General features: G+C 40.8%; 1 pseudogene; it reads right to left on the minus strand.

Moving 5' to 3' along the window:
* Positions 1-2,635: 2,635 nt before the first annotated feature.
* LOC119245637 (heterogeneous nuclear ribonucleoprotein A3-like) lies at positions 2,636-3,960 on the minus strand (annotated as a pseudogene).
* Positions 3,961-8,749: the final 4,789 nt, after the last annotated feature.

The following is an 8,749-nucleotide window of genomic DNA, read 5'->3' on the forward strand; positions in this document are numbered from 1 at the left end:
TTGGTCCCTGATATGCAGCTCTTCCCTCATAAAGGACCCTGTATCCCTTTGCTTTGGGAGCAGGTATCGTTTGAACATGAGCTCACTCTCTTCCATTCTTTGATCAATGAATACAAACACATATATAAATATTTAATGATACATATATACATAAACATATTTTAAGAAAACACACACACACATATATATATATATATACACACATGCATAGAAGGGTGACAGGGATCAGTAGAATCTTGTTACTCAGCAATCAAAAAAGATGAATGCATGCAATTTGCAGCAACATGGATGGAGCTGGAAGGGATCATGCTCAGAGAAATAAGCCAGAAAGAAATAGAAAAATATTTGATGGTCTGACTCATAGTAGGAAATTTAGAAAACCTAAATAAGGGACCAGGAAAAACCCTAATTCTAATAAAGTAAAAATCAAAATCAACAAGCAACTATAAATCAGAGACACACTACGGGGGGGAGGGGGTGAGGAGGGAGTAGGATTAAAACAAGGGAGGTGGGATTTGTATGGGAAATATAACCAAGATAAAAATGCATACAGTGTGCAAAAATGAAAAATGTAAAATGTATAAAATAAATAAATATATATATATGTGTGTGTGTGTGTGTGTGTGTGTATATATATATATATATATATATAATCTTGTAAAGGGCTACATGCAGTTGAAGAAAATTTAATCTGAGATAAACCACTGAATTTCACACTTCCATGGTATCTCGTATAGAACAAATTGGGAAAAGAAGCAGATTATACGAATTTAACAAATATTTATTGAGCACCTACTATGTTGATGACTTTTAACCCAAGCCCACTAGAATACACCTGTAGTTAAAAAAGTTGGGTCTATAACTCCTTGGATTTAGGGAATCATGAGGTTCCCTCTTAGTAAAAGGCTGTGAAAAAGAACTTACTGTTGGATCTTGGCTTAATTGCATGATTTGTAGGAGGGTTGATGGAAGTGGGAGTGGGGAGTGGGGTAATTTTATGATATTGTTTTATTTGTGTTTAGACAAAATCATGAAGTGGCCTTGTTTTGTTTCATTTTATTGTGGTCTCAGTAATCCTTTCTACGGTTGTGTTCTTTGAGATTACTTATGTCCAATGGGGGGATACAATGGACTTGTTATTATGTCAGACCATTTTGTATTAATATAGAGATTTAACTGAATGCCAGCTCAGTCTGGATGTGAGGTGCTGATTATTTTCTTTCTCACCTTCCTCCTTATGGCCAAAGACATATGGTATCAGGCTGTAGTACATTAATCTATGATATCCAGATTTTCACCACTGCCAATATTTTCTTTGAAATTTTGAGATTTTTCATTTGAAGGTAGATCTCAATGCTGTTACATTCACAAACATGCTAATGTGCATACCCAGTTCTATTTATCTAAAAACACATTACAAACAATCAAATATCTATTCTCTCCACATGTTGGTGGCTATTAATTTCATGGTTTGGAAATGAAAATAGATACCCCTTGACCTGTGAGGCAGCAGTCTTTTTGTTACAGGGCAGTAGTAGAGCCCCCAAACCTGCCTGTTCTAAATAGGTTCTGCCATCCGCTGCATCAACACAAAACATATAAGACCTTTAATGGAAAGGAACTTTAATACAATCAGGGAACAATACAGAATAGATAAAGAATATAGTTTCTACATCAAGCACCCATAGTTACCCAACCCCTTGTGGGAAAAAGTCCATCCAAATGGTATTGACCCAGAGCAAGGCCCAAAAGCCTGCCACAAGTCTAAAGCACCTTTTGGAGGGGACCCATAGGAAAGGACCAGAAACAACCAGACAAATCTTGGAGGACAAGAGCAATATCAAAATCAAGATAAAAGCTGTCATTGTTGTCCTCCCCATGGGTCTCTCACCCACATCCGTTTCCACCAGTCCACAACCAAAAGGCAAGCATAATTTCTTCACATGTCTCCCTGCTCCATGTGCCTCTTTCAGTTCTCTTTCTGGCTCTCTACACTGCCTCCTTCCTTCTCAGTCTCTTCTCCAGCTTTTTCTCCTACCTGCTCAGCTCCACCCTCCTTTGGGTGGGGCAGAGAACCTGGAACTTCCCCTTTTCCTGGGCACCACCCTGTTAAAGTTTCATTATAGTTAACTTTAGCAAAGTAATACAAAGTAGTAATTAGCATTCTTTACTTGTTAACTTACAAGAAGACATGTTCAAAACTGCATTTTGTTAAAATTTCTATACTAAAATGTGGAAAAACTGAACTACACATATATTGAAAACTTAAAATTTCCTGAATTTTTTCATACTGTTACCACTACCACAATTTACAGGGCAATATATATGATATAATGCAAAGAAAGAGAAAAAACTACAACAGATAAAAGACCTCAGGAATGTAAATCTAATTGGCATTATATGGCATTACCTAATAGCTGTACTTTTTGTGCAGTGTGGCAATACAAGAGCTGAACAAGAAATGTTTCCAGTTTAAGCTGCAATAACTTTTCTGATTATGGACAGTTCTGTGGCAAATTTTTTTTTAATTTCCTTTAATAGATTTGGGATGACTGCTTCAAAGTAACCTGTAGCTTTCCTGATAGCTCACTTGCTCTCCCTCTAAGAACTGTAGCACTTTTCTGCAAAATATTTTTTAGAACCTTTTGCTATCACAGCCACCACTTCTACCACCAGATTCATAACCACCAAAACAGGACTGCCTGTGCTTCTTCCAACCAAACTGCCTCCCTTCATGGGTTAATAATTTGATTGCTGTTGTCCAATATAATTTCAAAAACCACTATAGTTTCTGCCACCACCATTAATGTCTGCCAAAGTTTCCTCCTTCATTATAACCATCATATTATGCCCACCACTTGAGTTTCCATAACCCAGTCTAATACTACCATAGCCTCCTATATTACAACCAGGACCACCACCATAGTTGCCACCATGACCTCCTCCAAAACTATTTCTGATGTCACCATCTCTACCACCATAACATCCTCTTCCACCAAAGTTTCTACAACCGAAGCCAAGGTTACCTCTATGACCCATAATGTTGCTAGCCACACCACCACGACTTATTTGTAATCCAGCAGACTGCATTTCTTGTCTAGAAAGGGCCATTTTTATTTCACAATTATGCCCATTGGTAGTGTGATAATTATTTTTTAAAGATTTATTTATTTATGCATACAAGAGCTGGGGTACAGGCCAGAGGTGTGGGAGGGTGAGAGGATTCACCCGAGACAGAGTGGGAAACAGAACAGGCAGATTGACTGGAGTACACTGCTGAGGGGAGCAGCAGGGTGAGGCAGAAGAGGTCTGCTGCACCATCTGGGTTGCTCCCTGGCTGGCTAGGAATTCAAGCTGTGCTGCAGTGGCTGTGGATAGCTTTATAGGTTGCATGTTAACCCTTGCGCCACCAGGGAGACCCTGGTAGTGTGGCATTTCTAAACAAAAATTTTATCTAGTGTATCATGAGTGTCAAAAGTTATGAAAGCAAATCCTCTCTTTTTTTCCAGTCAGTCTTCCTTAACTTCTATGGTTGCTATATTGCCCTACTTTTCAAAGTAATCTCTCAAGTTATATTTTTGTGTATCTTATTTAATGCCACCAAAAATTTTTTTCTACACTGTTAAATAGGAAGACACTACAGGATCCTTTCTAGGAACAGCTCCCTTTGGTTCCATTACAAGCCAACTAACCTTGTGTGCTCAAGCACACATTGCTGCATCGACCTCTCCAACACAGCGGTAAGTCCACGGAATCAATGGTCCTAGAACATTTTGCTTGGGGTCTCTTATCACCTCACAACCTGTATGTGTGCCCTATTTCTCAAAATGTTCTTTAAACTATCATCTGTAGTTTCACAGCTCCACCCATAAACAATTTTCTCAACTGCTTTGGTTGCCCACCCCCATGACTGCAGTGGGAGTTGGGCTGGGGCCATCTGGGTGGCAGTTTTACCTCCATTTTGAGACCAGAAAAGGATCTTCCAACTAGAGTTCAATATACCAGAACTTTACTATTATGATTATTATATTATTAAGATCAGGAGTGTGTGCATTAAATGTTTTCTGAAGTTGAACTTGATAATCTTTCCTCTTCTTCTATGACTTACTGAACTAGCAGACATCACTGTGGATGATTAATAGCATTTTATGCTCTGGTCAGGATATATCAGTCAACTACACAGTTAGTTGTTAAAAACAAAATGACTATTAGTCCTTGTAATAGATTTTGATTATAAAACTCCAGGCAATGAAAGCATATGCCAGAATTCAGAGTTTATTTTGGAGAGCCAGGTGTTTTTGCTCTTAATCACAGACTGTTCTACTTGCCTTTAGTATTTCTAGAAATGTTATCAAAAATTATATGCTGTAACACAAACTCTCCCTTGGCTATACAACTTTCCATGATAACTCTAGTTAATGGATTTAGAATTAGAATTTATTGGACTTCTACAGTAAAAATAATATCATTTAATGACTTCTGCTGAAGTCAGAGACAAGTTTTGAATCATCTTTTCTAGTTGTATCATTCCCATTGTGCAAATGATAGTTCACATGAGAAGGAAATCAATGCTCTCTCCTGGAACTTTTTCTAGAAGTCTTTTTTTTATTTATTTTAGAGGATTCTGGCTGAAATATCAAAGGAACTATGACTTACTAGAGGAATTGTAGCTTTAAATAAATGGAATCTCTAACAATTATTCCTAAAATAGAATAGTGTATAGTAGACAGGGATAAGCATAATATATATATATATATATATATATATATATATATATATATATATATATATATATATAAGAAATATTATTCTAGTGGAGCACAGTTTATATTCTAGTGGAGCACAGTTTATATTGACAAAATAAGTATCACTTGTTATAACAGAAGCAAATGCATTTTGAGCACCTAGATTATTTGAACAGAATAAAACCATTTCTGTAAAACAAGCTAAAGTGTCTCTGAAAAGAACAAACCACTATCAGGGCCTAGATAACTCCAGTATGTACACTTGCTTCTGACTGACTAAACCTTGTCAGTAGTGTTACAGGGCCACTGGAACCGGTCTTTGTTCCCTTCCTGTTGCTGAGCCTTCCAGACTAATACAAATACCACAAAATCCCAGTCAGCCAATCACCAGTGAGAAAGAGGCCTTCCACCTTGCTTCCCCATTACCCTATCATGGTTACCAACACCGTGAAACCCTGTTATTCTCAGACTCAGAGTATGGCTCAGGGCTGTGCCACCCCTATCATATTATGTGATCCACAATAAATGTCCTTTGCTTGTATCCTTGATTGGGTCTTTCAATAAAGCCAGATAGGAATCCAGAAAATTTGGTCACTCAGGACTGTGGAATTAAGCCAAAGTCAAACTTTTAGGTCCCACTGAGCAAGGTCTGTGGGTGAGATGGGGGACTTTTCTGAAACTCTTGCAAAGGATGGGTGGTGAAGACTTTGGGCTTTTGATGTCTGTACACACCCTCTTAGCTTAAAACAGTGCCAAAGGATGGAGGCAGGGCACTGTCTGTAAGTTCTCATCTGTGTGCTGACTATTGCAAGACCGCTAGGCTCAGGATGAAACAACAAATGGGTTTATTTAATGAACTGGAGATTGGGGAAAAGGAATGTGTTTCTAAGATCGCATACGGCTGCCTGTCTCACTCCAGATAGTGTCCACAACAGTGTGCAGTAATCAATGACAAAGGCTGCTCAAGCAAGATGGTGTCCCTTCGATGAGGGCCTTGAGCTGTTGGCACAATAGTAAGCAGTAGACCAGAATTCAGTTCGTAGTAGCAGATGGAAGTGAAATACAGCCAGTAGAGAAATACTGGCCACCATCAGAGCTGCCACTGCCTCCATCACTGCTGCTTTCAAAGCTACTTGTGCTAGAGTAGAAAGAGGGGCTGCCCACATGCAGTGCAACAAAGCTGCTATGCCCTTCAGCTCAAGTGGTAAGGCTTCTGTTTCAGGCCTACATGCCAGCTACACTTCTGCCTGACCATGGACAGAAACCATGTGGGCATGGCCATAGCTGAATACCTGCCAGCTTTAGGTGTGCTGGACCATAGCTAAGCTCAACCACCACCTGCACTCGGGTAAGTGATGGATTATGTGCTCCCTTTTAGGTCCTCCAGGGAGCCTGGGGAGGGAGTCCCCAAAAACATGGCCTGTTCTCTGAGTCCACAAAGGAGGTATAGTGACTCCCTCTCCCTCAGCCTGACCACCAGGCAACTAAGTGAGGATGTAAGAGGAGCCCCCCACCATGGTTCCCGGATTGGGGTGCAACAACACATGATTGTCTCTTCTGCAGTCTCCCCTTAGCAACTGAGGGCAGCAGGCCATGGCAAAATCCACTGTTGGCCCACCTCAGCAACCAGAGGCAGTAGGGCATGACTAGCACTGTTTTTGGGACATTGTGCCTACCACAATACCCAGTGTGAACCACCCAGTGTGAACCTACCACAACACCCAGGGTGAACCTACTAACAACACGGTGCAAACTGGGTTTGGATTTTGAAAAACTGGCGGTTTTGGAGATCCATGACTCAGATTTAAACCTGGTCAGCATTATATAAATGCAGTGGAGCTTTTCTATCCTACTCCACTGTGGGGCCTACCACTGGCATAAGGCTGCCTGATTTCAGTGCAGGTTGTTTTTCACACGCTGGTGGGGTTTCAGTTTTTTTTTTATATATTTTTACATCATTTTTCATTTTTGCACAATGTATGCATTTTTATCTTTGTTATAGTCCCCATACAATTCCCACCTCCCTTGCTTTGATCCTACTCCCTTCTCCCCCCAATCCCATAATGTGTCTCTGGTTTATAGTTGCTGATTTTGCTCTATAGTTGCTCTAGTTTGTAGTTGTTGATTTTGATTTTAGTTTTTAAGACTTTATAATTTTGTAAATGGACCAATGAGATTTGAGCTTGATCTGGCACCATCCAGGTTTTGTAAAAGCATCAATCAGGTTTGAGCACATACTGGTGTTTTGAAACAGACCAATCAGGTTAGAAAGTCAGGCAACCTGAAGAGAATATAAGCTGGGGCAAGAGACATCTTCATTCATTGAATGGGAGACTCTAGTTGGTAATTATCTCATCAAAACCTTCATTCACTGAAGAATTTCACATCTGATCTCCACGTGTATATACCACTGAAACTCTATTTCTGCTTCTAGACCTGCTTCCACATCACCTGCTGACCTGTGCACTCCTGGCTTTTGGCTGGATTCTCTAAAAAAGCTGTCTACTATTGGCTTATTCCCACCATTTCTGAAATAACTGTACACTGGTGTCTGGCCCCCTAATACTGACTCTAAAAGAGTTTTCTGCAATTAGCTAATGTGCAGCCACCTCTAAGAGCTGTCCACCACTTCTGATCCTCTAATACCTCTACTTCAATGCTGCCCCTACCTCCATCACATCTGGCACTACCATCTGGTCCTGTTGTATCTGGTGCTGTACAGCCTGGCTTTCAGATTTCTGCTGTGCTGCTGTGACACTACCCCCGCTGCCACTGTGAGTTGGGTCCTGGTCCACCACTTACCAGTTTTCCACCAACTCCAGTCTCTAATCAAAAAGACAACACCATCTTGCAATAACAGCCTTTGCAGACACTATCTGGAGTAGGATAGTTATCCAATTATGGCCTGAGGAACTCTTTTCTTTTATTCCTTTGTGAATAAAACCTCCCAGGCTTTGCACAGTTTCAGGGAGAACTCTATGACTAGGAAGAGTCCCCAGTGGAGGGGGTCATGGGTCTTGGCTGCCTTACTCAATGCACACGGCTCTCCCAAAACATAATGATTTGACCCTTGTTTTTTACCAGGGGCAATTCCAATACCCAGGCCCCTGTGGCTTATGTCTAGGTTGCAGTTGTAAAAGTCTGGATGAGAAAAATAGAAACCCAGAACCCCATTTGTGGACTCTATACCCTAATGTACTTAATGGCAAAGTGGGCTCATGGATGTGCCTGTATAATTGGCAGTTCCACTCCACACATCTCTGGGATGATCTAGAGAAATTCGTGGCCACAGTGGAAAACATTTTCTAGACTCACTGACTCACATGGGGGACCTCTCTCACCAACCTTCTTATAGGGGAAGGAAAGTCTGCAGTCCTAGAGAAAGCAAGAGAGGAGGTGGACAGAGATAACTGGGATGTCCCAGGTAACCCAGTCTACCAGTAGAATTCTACCAGTAGGATTCTACCAGTAGAATCCCAATAACCAAGACCCCTTACTCCTGATCCCTTGAGCAGTAAAGCAACCTTTTCATAAAGATAATGAAGCTGGGGCCTCCCTAGTGGCGCAGCGGTTGAGCGCTGGGTTGCGAAACTGCCCGCAGCCTCTGCAGCACCGGTTTGATCCCCGGCTGCTCCCCGGCCACTGGAGGAGGGTCCCACATGGCGCACAGACCTCTCCTGCCGCCCGCTGCCCCTCTCAGCAGTGTACTTCGGTCCTTCTGCCTGCTCTGCTCCCCGCTCTGGCTCTGGTGAATTCTCTCACCCTCCCGTGCTTCTGACTGTACCCAGTGCTTGTATAAATAAATAAATAAATAAATAAATAAATAAATAAATAAATAAATAAATAAATAAATCTTTAAAAAAAGATTAAAAAAAAAAAGATAATGAAGCTGGGTAGCTAGGGATCTGTCAATTGGTTGAGAGCTAATGATGATATTATCAAGGAGGCTTAGTGTATTCTACTTTCATAGAAAATGTGAAAGAAATATTATAAAAATATGCCTC

The sequence above is a fragment of the Talpa occidentalis genome, unplaced genomic scaffold (assembly GCF_014898055.3).
Source record: "Talpa occidentalis isolate TD23 unplaced genomic scaffold, MPIMG_talOcc4v2.1 talOcc4.15, whole genome shotgun sequence".
Classification (NCBI taxonomy): domain Eukaryota; kingdom Metazoa; phylum Chordata; class Mammalia; order Eulipotyphla; family Talpidae; genus Talpa; species Talpa occidentalis.